At 33.7% G+C, this 14592-nt stretch overlaps 1 pseudogene; it reads right to left on the bottom strand.

Moving 5' to 3' along the window:
• Positions 1-2330: 2330 nt before the first annotated feature.
• LOC148783326 (secreted RxLR effector protein 161 pseudogene) lies at positions 2331-3008 on the bottom strand (annotated as a pseudogene).
• Between the last annotated feature and the right edge of the window lie 11584 nt (positions 3009-14592).

Genomic DNA, 14592 nt, shown 5'->3' with positions numbered 1-14592 from the left:
AATATTTCCTAGAAATATTGGAAAAGCAAATTCGAGGACCCTGCCGTGTTAATATCTGTAATAATGCATCGCCATCATAACAGACCTTTTCTCAAAGTTTGAATGACATCAATGGCCATATGGATATGACGAAGAAACCATGACTTAAACACTAAGTTTCCCATTGAGGAAGGGGTTTCCATTTTCCATTTTTCCATTTTCCATTTTGATGTCGACATTAATTAACAGGAGAAACACAATTCTGAGAGCTCTTTAATTTTGACACAGATTTGAGAGCCTGTCTCTCTCTGTATATGAAGAAATATCATGTGATGTTGGGGTAAATATGCTTTTGACAGTTTGCAAAATGGAGGAGAGAAGTAAAGGCTGAGGTAGTTAGGACCTGGCTTTGGAGTGAATGCTGGCATAGACATTCAGAGAGAGACACATGTGGAGGCTATTGAATGAAAGAGAGAAAGAGAGAGAAGCTTAGGAAGAGAGAGAAAGTGGGAGGCAGTTCATGAATGAGCAGACTGGCCATGAAGGTGACATATTGACAGTGGCGACATTACCCATCACAAATTTCATGTCTGGGTTTCATAAGCCTGTAATGGAACCATCAAAGGGCGGGTTATGTTATATTGGTTTTATTTTATAGGAAAATGTTCATATAAGGTTACAACTTTAAAATGCAGAATCAAAGATGCACCTCATAAATGCATGTTGTTCTACGTTGAAAAATCTTTTAATTGAACATCTCGAGATGTATGAAAATGAAAAGAAAAAGATTTTGAGTCCCAAAACCAGAGCAATTGCTCATCTCCACCGTCAGTTAATGCGCATGTACTGTGGATAATTGGTACAAGAACTACCAACGCTTTCCCACCAGGTAATTCTTTTTTTGGAAAAGTTACATTCGTACATGAATAAAGATAGGACAATACAACAAGGTCCAAATTTTGGTAAATATTACGTGCAGATCCATCTCCCATGAATTGACCCCACTGCCCAATGTTCTTAGGATCAGTTTTATTTTAATTTATTTTTTTCTAGAATGTAGGGTTGTGACCTATGTTTACCCCTTACCCCAATCTCTATCAGATCTAGGACTCCATTGCTTTACTCGAGTTCGGTTGTCCAAATACATGTTATTTGATTTGATGAGATCCTAGAACTCCATTTCATGTCATGTAAATGTTTATTTGATTTGATTCCTGTTTTTATGAAATGGATACTGTTTACTTTTGTGTAATAATTGTAAATGCACTCTGATATTGGCATTTGGGTGTCTTTAAATGGGGATACCTCACATCAGGTCTACAAGGCCTTTGCAATGGACATTGGTGGAGTTAGGCAGATATGTCATTATGGTGGACAAATTTACTACAAAGATGGGAATGTAAAAATTATATTATATAGTGGAAGTAATTCATTGGAACAATTAAAGATACATATGGATAAATTTACTATAAGAAAAGGATTATTTAGTAGAACTAAACAATGATAGAGATGTCATATATGTATGCTCTTGGTGGCTTCCAATGTTCATGTAATTGTAGCAAACGCTGCAAACCAACCAGATGGACAAACACAAGGAACATCAACCAACTGCAGCTAATGTAAACAAGAGGAGATATAAGTTCTCCACACGTAAGGGACACCATAAATTTTAATGTCAAAATGAGTTTCTTCATTATTTGAAGGTAAGATTGATGTTCTATATCCACTATTTAATCAAGAAACGAGCTTGGGTTAAGACGGTAGAAGTTAGGTTTTTATAGCCCAAAGTCTCAAGTTCCATTTCTGTATAACCTTATCAAAGCACAACACAAATAAAAGTAGAGAGGGACACACACATTTACATGGTTCACCCAAGATGGGCTATATCTACAGGCAAGATGGCAAAGTTGTATTCACTTTCAAGATGAAAAACTATAAGATTGGGGTTATGTAGAGTTACCTCGTACAATTTCAATAAAAGCTTAGACAAAAGAACTTTCTACCACAAAACTACTTACAATCAACTCATTTCTACGATTCACCAATGCCACAAAGAAATACCAACAAAAAACGGCCCAAGATGAGCCCAAATGGTAGTGTTAGTTGTTGCAAAACCCCCAATTTCTGACCGCTAATCTTGTCTGCAAACTCCCTTTTTCTCTACAAAAGAGTTAACGCCTCTTCCATCCATGTTTTTCTCAAATAACCCTTTTATGAGCTTCCACTAAAAAGCCCCTTTTTAGTGATGAAAATACCCCCTCCTTAGTGAGAATACCATAAGGTGTGATCTTTACATCACATCCCAACAATCTCCACCTTGATACAAAATCACATCATTGCATTGCCTACCCTCACTTCTTTCTTTTCTTGAAACCTAGAGAAGTTAAACTCAATTCTAACTTCTCTACTTGGATGGGCTTTGTAAGCATATCTGTAAGGTTGTATTCGGTCTTGATCTTAACCAATCGAACTCTTCCATCTTCAACAACATGTCAGATATAGTGATGCTGAACCAATATGTGTCTTGACCTCTTGTGCTGAACCCGTTTCTTAGCCAAATGGATAGTACTCATATTGTTACAAAATAGTTGCATGGGCTTACACATAATGTCCATCTCACCTATCAACTCTTGAAGCCACACGATTTCTTTTGATACCTTTGTTGTCGCCCTGTACTCAGCTTCGATAGTTGACAATGCTACTATGTCTTGGAGCCTTGACATCAAACTTACCGATCCATTTGCAAACTGAAAAACAAATGCAGTAGTCAACCTACCTCTATCAATATCACTAGCAAAATTTGCATCTACAAAACCTTGCATTTTACTTGAGTCCTTGCCAAATGTAATTGCATAACTAGTTGTACCTCTTAAGTTTCGAAGCACCCGTTTTGTTGCTTCCCAATGAACCTTTCTAGAATTTGTCATAAACTGACTTAGAACACCAACAACATGTGCGATATCCGGTCTTGTACATACCATGGCAAATATTAAGCTTCCAATCGCATTTGCATAGGGTACCTTAACCATGTTTCTTCTGTTTTCTTCCGTCTTCGCACTTTGCATTGAAGATAATTTGAAGTGAGGCACTAGGGGTGTCTTCACTTGCTTTGCATGTTTCATGCCAAATTTTTCAAGCACTCTTTCTATGTAACCCTTTTGAGATAGTGACAAAATTCTGTTTTGTTTATCCCTTTCAATTTGAATCCCAAGGATTTTCCTTGTCAGTCTGAGATCTTTCATTTCAAATTTTTTTTTTCAAAGAAGGCTCGAGCTCATCAATTTTAGCCTTCTCTTTACACACTAAAAGTATGTCATCCACATATAAAACTAAAATCAAGTATGTATCATCATCAAAGAACTTTAAATCGATGCAATGGTCGTACTTAATTCTTATATACCTAATGCTCATCACAAACATATCAAATGTTTAATGCCATTGTATTGATGTTTGCTTAAGTCTATACGATGACTTCTTCAATTTGCACACAAGTCCTTATTTGTCTTTCTCTATGAAGCCTTCCATTTGTTGCGGTACACTTTCTCTTCAAGTTTTCATGAAAAAAAATTGTCTTCACATCTATTTGCTCAAGCTCTAAATCATGCATAGCAATTAACCCAAGCACCAAGCGAATTGAGACCAACTTGACTATGGGTACAAAAATTTCATCAAAATTAATGCCTTGTTTTTGCGAAAAACCTTTTGCCACCAAACCCTATATTTTTCAAGCTTGTCATCGGACCCCTTTTTTATCTTGAACACCATTTACAACCAATGGCTTTTCTACTTTTTCGTAGCTCTACCAAATCCGAATTCATGTTTCTATGACAGGCCAATATCTCTTTGTCCATAGATATTTTTCAATGTTTGGTACCATTACTATTAAGGGCTTCACTAAATGATGTTGGCCCTTCATTTTCAACTATCAAAGCATGTAAAGTATTTAGATCCACATAATCTTTGTGCCACTTGGGTGCACGAGTTTCTCTAATAGAGCGTCGATGTGCAAAGGTACAACTTCATCATGATAGCCATGTGGTTCTTCATCTTGACTTCCTAGTTCTTCATGTTCTTCACCATAAGGCATAATTGCACTTGGTGGAAGTATTTTGGGGTTGCATTCAAATTCTTGGCTCTTTGGTTGCACTTCTTGACTATTGTCCTTCATTATCATCTCCTTTGTCAATACATTGGATTCTTCAAAATACACATCTCGACTAGTGATTATTTTTCGGGTATTCGGATCTCATAACCGATATCCCTTCACACCCTTGCTATAACCCACAAAGATTTGCTTCTTTGACCTTGGATCCAACTTGTTCCTTTGGCAACTTTGAATAAGTGCATAGACATTACAACAACAAAAATTGAAATCAGCGTAGTCACTAGGAATTCCATACCATATCTTATTAGAAGTTTTGATTCCCAATGCAACCGAATGTGACTAGTTGATAAGATAACAAGCCATTGATACAGCTTTTGCTCATAATTCTTGTTCTAGACCTGCATGGCTTAATATGCACCTCGCACGCTCCATCAAAATGTGACTCATCCTCTTGGCCGCACCACTTTGTTGAGGATTGTAGGCATTTGTGTAATGCCTAATAATTCCCTTGGCCTTGCAAAAACTTTTGAACTCCTTTGATACAAACTCTCTATTATTATCGGTTTGAAGAAGTTTGATGTGATGCCCCATGGATTTTTCAACTTTGGTTTTAAAATTCTTGAATGCACAAAACAAATTACTTTTGGATTTGAGAGTTTTGATCCATAATTTTCTTGAGAAGTCATCAACAAATGAAACAAAATATAATGCACCTCCATAAGATGTAGTTGGTGAAGAGCCACATACATCCGAGTGAATGTAATCAAGTTTACACTTTCTTGTGTGCTTCTTGGTTTTGAAAGGTTGTCTATGTTGTTTCTCATAAACATAAAGTTCACAAAATTCGAATCCATCAATTTTAAGTATAGGAATAAAATTATCCTTCATCAAGACCTCCATACCTTATCACTCAAATGCCTTAATCTTCTATATCATAGGTGAAATAGAACTTCCTCACCTTCTACCAGCGAATTCACTTCATCATTTATTATTGTGTTTCCCAATAACTTGTACAAGTTCCCAACTATGACTCATTTCATCGCAATTAGACGCCTTTTGGATACTTTGATTACTCTACCTTACCCAGTGAACTTGTAACCTTCTGAATTTAGAGAAGATAGAGAAATCAAGCCCTTTTTTTAGTTTCAGCACATGCTTAACATTGTTAATTGTTTTAATAGTCCCATCAAATATTCTTAGATGAACCGAACTCATTCCAACCACCTTGCTAGTGGAATTATTATATATAAATATCGATCCTCCTTCACATGACTCATATGAGTCAAAACCATGATCTATATGGTTACATGTGATGAGTGGCTCCATTATCAAGTATCCAATTTTGATAGAATATTGAATTATATGCCACCATCAATATTTCATCTTCAATGAACCCAGATGTAAACACTTCAACTTGATTTGCTTCATTCTTAGTTTCACTTGACCTCACACCTTCCACATTAGGAGTTTTGGAAGAATTCACCTCATTTCTTTTAAAACAATTATTCTTTATATGACCGGGCTTCCCACAATGCCAACAACATTCTTGTTATTGGGCCCTCTAGATTTTTATCGAAATTTTGAATTATTTCTTGAATGACTTCTCAATTAATCACTCTGTTCATTTGATCGACCTCTTGTCACAAGAGCTTCCGTTTTAGATTCCACCAAACTTCCCAAAGATGCCTTCCTTTGAAGTTCATCGGTAAGTAGGGCACTACACACTGAGCCCAAATCGAGAGAATCTTCATTATTACAACTCAATGAACTAACAAGGTTATCATAAGATTCTGGCACTGAACAAAACAAAGTGATCGCTTTATTTTCATCATCAATTCTTGCACTAATACTCAAAAGTTTACAAATGATGTTATTAAACTTATTCAAGTGTTCCAACACATTTGCATCCTCTTTCACTCTCAATGAATATAATTTCCTTTTTAAGAAAATTCGGTTTGGTGAGAGATTTTGTTTGATACAAAGTTAAAATTTTTCCTACAAATCTTTTGCCGACTTTTCCCCAACAATGTTAAACAACACTTCATTCACCAAACACAAATGAATGGTAGCCCGTTCTTTCATATTGAGTTCATCCCAATCATCATCGGTCATATTGATCGATTTTTTATCTTTTCCAAGTAATGCCTTGTGTTGCCTTTGATGTACAAACAAATCTTACATTTTTTATTAGTTTTTAAATTTCAAAATTAACTTTCCCATTAAACTTCTCCACCTCAAACTTGTAAGATGCCATTTTTTCAAAAATACTACACAAATTCCTTGAGCTCAGATACCATTTGTTGTAAAATCAAGATAACCCAATTATCCCTTTTGAGCAAATTAGGATATTTCAAATCCCTACTAGATGGTGAGCACTCCACCGCAAATGATTTCATGCCCAAGATACAATAACAGTGCAATATAATTGAGAAAAATATAGAAACGATAAAACAATCAATATGAGAATTATCAAAGCACAATACAAATGAAAGTAGAGAGGGACACACACATTTATGTGGTTCACCGATGCCTCGAAGAAATGGTGACAAAAAATGGACCAAGGTGAGCCCAAATGGTGGTGCCAAGGTTTTGTTACAAAACCCCCAATTTTCAACCCCAATCTTGTCTACAAGCTCCTTTTTCTTTATAAAAGAGTTCGCCCCTCTTCCATCTACATTTTTCTCTCTCAAAAAACCCTTTTACGAGCCTCCACTAAAAAGGCCTTTTTTAGTGACGAAAGTACCCATCACCATAGTAAGAATACCATAGGATGTGATATTTGCATCACATCCCAACACATGATGTTGGGATGTGTAGGCATGTAACTCATGTGGTTGGCCTTTCTAAACATTTTTCACCACGGTTTTTTGTCTTGTCTCTTGTGAGGACATGGTTCATGTTGTGTGTGTGTCTATATATATATATATATATATATATATATATATATATATGTGTGTGTATAATCTAAACTTCACAACTCTTCAAATTACAAAGGTTAAAAATAAAAGAGAGTTGTGAATGGTGGATTTACTAATTTTGTTGTTTATTTTTTAAAAAAAGTTACTTTTTGTGATATCTTCACATTAAGTAAGGACAATTTTATAAATATTACTACAAGACAATGGGTATTTTTATCATCTCCATAAAGCGTAAAGTTGAAATTTTTACTAAAATATCTTATACGCCCATGAGCGTACAACTACAACAGTAAATACGAATTGCCCAGATTCAATCTGGGCCGTTTTGTGGTCGATTTGATGATGACGGATGTCCGGTAGTGTTTGAATCTTAAGTGTTTTTTACAAATCGAAATCACTTGAACTTTTAAGTGTGCGTTCTTCAAAAATAGGAAAATCTACGAAAAAAAATTTAAAAAAAATTATATAAAATAAATTGACCAAAATACCCGGAAAGACTTTAGGGGTATTTTGGTCAATTGTTTTTTCACGAATTATTGTTTTTATATTTTTATTAGGTGCACCTTGATGAGAAGAACACACGTCTAAAATTTTAAATGATTTGGTTTGCATAAAAAAAAATGAAATTTTAAACACGAAATGAGGTTGTGACCGTTAGATCGGTCAAGCTTCAATGGAGGGCTAAGATTGCCCCAATCACATTGTCACGTCTCTACACTGTCTTATTTTTAATTTTTTTTCTATAAACTTTTTTGACACCAAATTTTGGATATCCATTCCTCTAAAAAAACCACACTAATAAAAAATATAAAAATATATTTTTTTTTTCATTAAAATAAAATGACCAAAATACCCCTGAAAGATTCAAGGGATATTTTGGTCACTATTTTTTAGAAAAATTATTGTTAATATTTTTTATAGGTGCGCCCCAATGAGAATATGGCACATACCAAATTCATATTCATAAAATTTGTATTAAAAAAACTAAAAATAAAAATACTTTGAGATGTCGGATCTAAGATCAAACAGTGAGTGACTCTCTTGATAAAAAATGGACGGCTGGATGGTAGGGGGAGGACAGAACTTCTATGTTGTAGGGAGAATATAAAAAGCTTTATATATATATATATATATATATATATATATATATATATATATATATATATATATATGGCAATGATTTCATACAACCGTTGTATAGTAATAGATTCAATAACTTCAAAAAACCATCTTATGGCTATTTGTTTGATCTAAATTTTGAAATATACACTCTTTTCATTCTAATGAACAATCACAAAAAAAGATAAACTTGAAAACACAACTTGGAAAGTATTTTTTTAGCCCAATTAACATAGGTCGTTCATTTTAGTGAGAAGCTTAGATCTAGACCTAGAGGCGAAAATAAACAGTCATTTCATTTACCCTCATCACTCTTCAAATTTCAGTTCCTTCCAACTTGTAGAAAAAAATAAAAAAATGAAGCACTACTGGACAATCGTAACCATACGATGAACTTTGGACAGTGATAAGGGTAGGTAAAATCATTATTCATTTTCGCCTATAGACGTTTTGTAGTATATATATATATATATATATATATAAAGAGAGAGAGAGAGAGAGAGAGAGAGAGAGAGAGAGAGAGAGAGAGAGAGAGAGAGAGAGAGAGATTCCTTGATTCAGATGTTCCTGATATATATGCTCAGAACTTGGACTGATGATTTATGGAATAGGAAGACTAACCTTGTGAAAGGAAATGGGTGAGACTTTTCAAAAAGAAAATATTTCTTATAAACGTTATAACCCGACCATACTTATCATTAAGTTTTATTATAACAGGAAAGGTTTCTATACTTCTTTTATTGTATAGAAGATATATTTCCCCCCATCCAGCCGTTTTAGTGAGCTATTGACCTTTTGATCTAGATCCGACGCCTCCGAGTATTTTATTTTTGGTTTTCTACAAATTGTATGAATATGAAATTTGTTGTGTTATCATCTCAATAAAGCGCACCTAAAAATATATAAAAAAGAACTGTTTGATAAAATATAATAACCAAAATATCCCTTGAATCTTTCAGAGATATTTTGGTCATTTTATTTTTTTGATAATATTTATTTTTATATTTTTTACATGTGCACATTTAAAAGAAATAAAAATATTGTACAACTAAAACTAAAAATACAATAATGTAGAGACCTGACATTGTGATTGGCCATCTCAACCATCTATTAAAAATGGATGGTCTGATAGGGGAAGTATATAACTCTTATGCAGTAGGAGAAAAAGCTTGCCCTATTCTAACCACTTTAATTGACACTAGAGTTAGACTTGCAACACACTTTTTAACAATGCATTATCTATTCGATCTAGTGCATCTTAATGCATCTTTCGACAATCTATCCATTACTATCCAAAAATAATGTGGTCAACAATGTAGGCCTAGGTCTCTATTTAGCATTAAACTTAGGCATTTTCTCGAAAACTACAGGGTACGCAATCCAAGGACTTTATCTTACGCAATTGCTTGGTCTGAAATAACTCGATTGGGAAGAATATATTAATTACTCACCTAAATGTTAAGGAAGTTCTCAACGTTGCTTTGTGGGGTAGAGAGATCTGATTGCCGCCCGGAAATTTGAGTTTGTGAATTTTTTTTTTTTTTTATTTTGGTGAAAACTCCCTCGTTGTATAATTAATAGGGAAAATTGCTTAAAATTTTCAAATATGGATATTCTAGGCATTTTATCCCACCTAACTTTTTTTAATATATTTTTCTCCAAAACCAACTTTTTTAGCTAATACCTTCAATACAAAAAGTTCATTTTTTTTTGTTTTTTTTTTTTTTTTAAATACCCTTTCTTTACCAAACAAATTATTTTCGCTGGAGAGGGGGGTTCGGCATTTAAAAGAGGTGGTCCGGCGTTTAGAAGAGGCAGTCCGGGATTTAGAAGAGGCGGTCCGGTGATTATTTTGCTGGGATGGGTGGCCCGGCATTTCATTGTGACAGTCCAGGGATTGGAGAAATGGGCAGTCGGGCGTTTTGAAATAGCGGTACGACATTTTGAAGGGGTAGTCTGTCGTTGTAAAGTGCGGTACAAAATTTTGAAGGAGTAGTCCGGCATTTTGTAGTGAGCAGTCCAACGTTGTATAAGTGCGGTCCGGCGTTTCCTTTTATTGGGACCTGAATATGATTTTTTATATGTAAAAAGAGTATTTTCATACAATAAAAAATGAACGTTTTGTATTGGGGGTATTAGCTTAAAAAAAAGTTAGTTTTGGGAAAAAAAAAGTTAGAAAAAGTTAGGCTATGGGTAAAGTACGTGGAAAGCCTGTACTTTAGGGTTTTAAGCAATTTTCCTTAATTAATATCTTAGTTTGGAAAAAATTTCACTTCTTTCAATTTTATTTTGGGTGATTTATTGGATATTCAAACCTCCAATGATGGGTGATTTGATGAATCGATGATCCCGCCAAGTAAACCAGTCAATAAAAAAATTTAAAAAATTAGAGAGCAAAAACTATATAAAAATATAAGGTGGGGTCGATTATGGCCGGTTCATAGAGGGAACCGGCCCAACTCCCTATAGTTTGGAGCAATCGTTTAAAAAAATGATCGGCGACCCGGATCGGGCACCCAAAAAATCGATCTGGATCGGCGAATCGGCGATCCAGATCGGGAATCGGGTGAATCGGTCAGAATAAAGCTTAAAAAAAATCCGAAAAAATTATTAAAATTCATTATAAATATTATTTTTTAGGAATTCAATAAGAAATGAGGGTACTCTATTAAGAATTTTCATGTTTTTGAATGAATATGTGAATATTGATATGTTCTATCCCTGCATGAACCGCCATTCAGCATTTAATTTACATCACACAAAAGGATAAACATAGAATTATCATGGAATAAGTATATCAACATACATGGACTACAATAAAGCATAAAATTAGTAACATACGATCTAAAAATAAAATGATAGACGACGTTATTGTTCTTCTTGGTCACGCTGGTGCCATTGATTGAATTCGTTTAACAATTCATTGATTCGATCTAAAAACGAATCATCGATATTAGCAGGCGTCTGACTATTCCCAAATCCTTGAGTATTAGTGTTTTGTTGTGTTCCCAATCTAAAATCCCCGAAGCTTGTCCATCCTTCATGCTCACCTGGACGGTCGTGCTCATCCCTACACTGTTGTTGCTGTTGGGACTCGATATGTGAATAATATGGCTGGGATAGGGTGGCCTCAGAATCATCATCTCTCTCATTTTCTCTTTGAATAATATGGATTAAAAAAAAAAATTAACAAATTTTCAAAAAAATTGATCATGGATTAAAAAAAAAAAATCACAAATTTTCAAAAAATTCTATCATGGATTACAAAAAAAAATCGATCATGGATTATAAAAAAAAAAATCACAAATTTTAAAAAAATTCTATCATGGATTACAAAAAAAAAATTCGATCATGGATTAAAAAAAAAAAATCACAAATTTTCAAAAAATTCAATCATGGATTACAAAAAATTCGATCATGGATTACATAAAATTCGATCATGGATTACAAAAAAAAACAAACAAAAAAAAACAAAAAATTCGATCGTGGATTACAAAAAAAGAAAAAAACAATTCGATCATAGATTACAAAAAATTCAATCATGGATTACAAAAAACTCTATCATGGGTTACAAAAAAAACAAAAAAACAAAAAATTCGATCATGGATTACAAAAACAAAAAACAAACATTTCGATCATGGATTACAAAAAAAAAACAAACATTTCGATCATGGATTACAAAACATTCGATCATGGATTACAAAAAATTCTATCATGGGTTACAAAAAAAAAAACAAAAAATTCGATCATGGATTACATGAAAAAAAACAAACATTTCGATCATGGATTACAAAAAATTCGATCATGGATTACAAAAAATTCTATCATGGGTTACAAAAAAATAAAAAAAAATCGATCATGGATTACAAAAAATTCTATCATGGGTTACAAAAAAAAAAAAAAAATTCGATCATGGATTACAAAAAAAAAAAAATACAATTCGATCATGGATTACAAAAAAATCAATCAAGTATTACAAAAAAATCTATCATGGATTACAAAAGAAAAAAAAAAATTCCGTACGGGACTCGTCGATTCACTGTACGGGACTCGCCGATTTCATACAGTAAATCGGCGAGTCACTGTGCAGAATCGTCCGGTTCTCTCTAGAACCGGACGATTCCCGTTTTTTTCGTCGATTCGATCCGTCCATGGCGATTCCCGAGTCGAACTGGGCGAGTCCGATTCGACTCGGTATTTTCTTAAACACTGGTTTGGAGCAACAGGACTGGCCCCTCCAATTCCTACGGACCGATTTTGTGAGAAACTATGAGAGAAAATGATAGAAATTTAAGAAAAAACCAGATGCAAGAAATTCCACAAAAAAAAGGCCAAAAAAATTGCTTATCCACTATTTGTCAATTGTTCCATGTTTCTTCATCCAAATAAGGAGAAAAAGAAAAAAGAAAAAAAGAAAAAATAAGGAGAAAAAGAAAAAAGAAAAAGGTTACTTTATTCCCTCTGTGCAAATAAAAATAAATAAAATGTCAAAAAAAAATAAAAAGAGTGCCTCTCCCAAGAAGTCATGATCTTCCATCTCCTAAATATAATATCAGGATGTAAACGGTATTGTTATGAGACTTGACAAAGGCCACTCAAACTCGACTGGGTAACTCAGCCTCATCCTATGGGCGATGCGAGTTTTGTATAAGTAGGTTGTACAATACCTCAAATTTAAGTTATGCCCGAATGGCTTCCCAATTAGTACTAAAGAATAAATTTTAATGTTGTTGGAGTTCAAATCCCACATTATAAAACTTTTTAAAATGGGTAAGCTTTCTATGCTTTTCCTACAGCATAGAAGTTATATCCTCTCCCTTATCCAACCGTTCATTCTGAATGGAGGGCTAAGATTGTCCTAATCACAATGTCACGTCTCTATACTATTTTATTTTTAATTTTTTTTATAAACTATTTTGACACCAAATTTTGAACGTCTATTCCTCTATTAAACTGGCACAAGCGAAAAATATAAAAAGAAAAATATTTTCAATAAAATAAAATGACCACAATACCCCTAAAAGCTTCAAGGGGTGGTCACTATATTTTATCGAAAAATTATTTTTAATATTTTTTATAGGTGCGCCCCAATGAGAAGATAGCACATACCAAATTCCATATTCATACAATTTGTATAAAAAAAACTAAAAGTAAAATGCTTTGAGATGTCGGATCTAAGATCAAACGACGAGTGACTCTCTTGATCAAAATTGAACGGCTGGATGGTAGGGAGAGGATAGAACTTCTAGGCTGTAGGGAACCATAGAAATTTTTCCCTTTTAAAATATCATTTCTTGTTTATGACAGGAACACCACTACTTATGCATTGGACAGCATTTGCAAGTGCAACCAAAATCTGAAATATGAAAATGTCCAATAAAAGAATTCAAACATGTAATGTATAAAAAGAAGAAACCAAAATTTGGCACAACTTTTGTGAATCTGTGACTGTGAGAGACCAAAAAAATATGAGAAAATTGGTATTGGTCTTGCTTTTTTCAGATTCAGGTGATATATCAAAATGAGAGGCCAATCGATGAGCTTGACCCAAGGTTTAAAAAACATGGATCGCTGAATCGAATCAGTCCGACCCATACCCGTGTCGGATCGAAGAATCGGTTGATCAGATCGGATAATCGACCAAATCGATAAATTTTATCCCAAAAGTTTTTCAAAAAATCACTATAAATCTCTAAAACCAATGTTTTTTTGGTTTCTAAAAAAAATTAGCAGTGGTGCATTATATACTTTCGTTACTTTGTAAAAATAGATTAATATTGAAACGTTGTTTCCATGTATGGATGTATGTATAATTATTAATTATAATATTGTATTACAATATTACATCAAAATAATTTACAACTATTAGATAATACTTCTATATTATAAAATTAAAAAATAATTTCTCGTATAAAATAGAATTACTATCACATCAAAATATCACATATTTATTGATTCGCTTTACTCATCCAAAACCACCACAACCAAGCCAACTATATATTTGAAAAATATCTTTTAAAATATCTTTTACAATATCTTTTTTTAAAAAAAATTTGTTCGGCTTTAGATCCAGACCCAAGTTAGGTCTGGGTCGTGTGAAGGTCCAAGTCGACCGAGACGCCAACCCAACCCATGTCCACCCCTACATTTAATGAGCTTTGAACATAGAATAATGATTATTGGGCGTGAATTGACCCGAAGATACACAGAGGACGTGATATGATTAAGAGAAATTATAGGGGCTACTTTATATAACTATCACATGCATGTTTGCGCTTCAATAAAATATCAAAAGAGGATTAATCCCATATCGTAGGTAAATAAAAATAGTGAAGATATCCGCATTTCAATAAAATCGAGGGAACGTAAACTCTCAAAAAGCTTATAAATTAGGTGGTTGACAGGTGGCTTCATCGTGTGGGCCCCAAAAATTACTGTTTTCGAAATGAAAAAGCATCGCCGTCCTATAAC

This window comes from Amborella trichopoda, chromosome 2 (assembly GCF_054954075.1).
Source record: "Amborella trichopoda isolate Santa Cruz 75 chromosome 2, AtrichopodaSantaCruz75HAP2 v2.0, whole genome shotgun sequence".
In the NCBI taxonomy this organism is placed as follows: domain Eukaryota; kingdom Viridiplantae; phylum Streptophyta; class Magnoliopsida; order Amborellales; family Amborellaceae; genus Amborella; species Amborella trichopoda.
The sequence above is the reverse complement of the archived record's forward strand: the minus strand, read 5'-3'. Positions and strand labels throughout refer to the sequence as shown.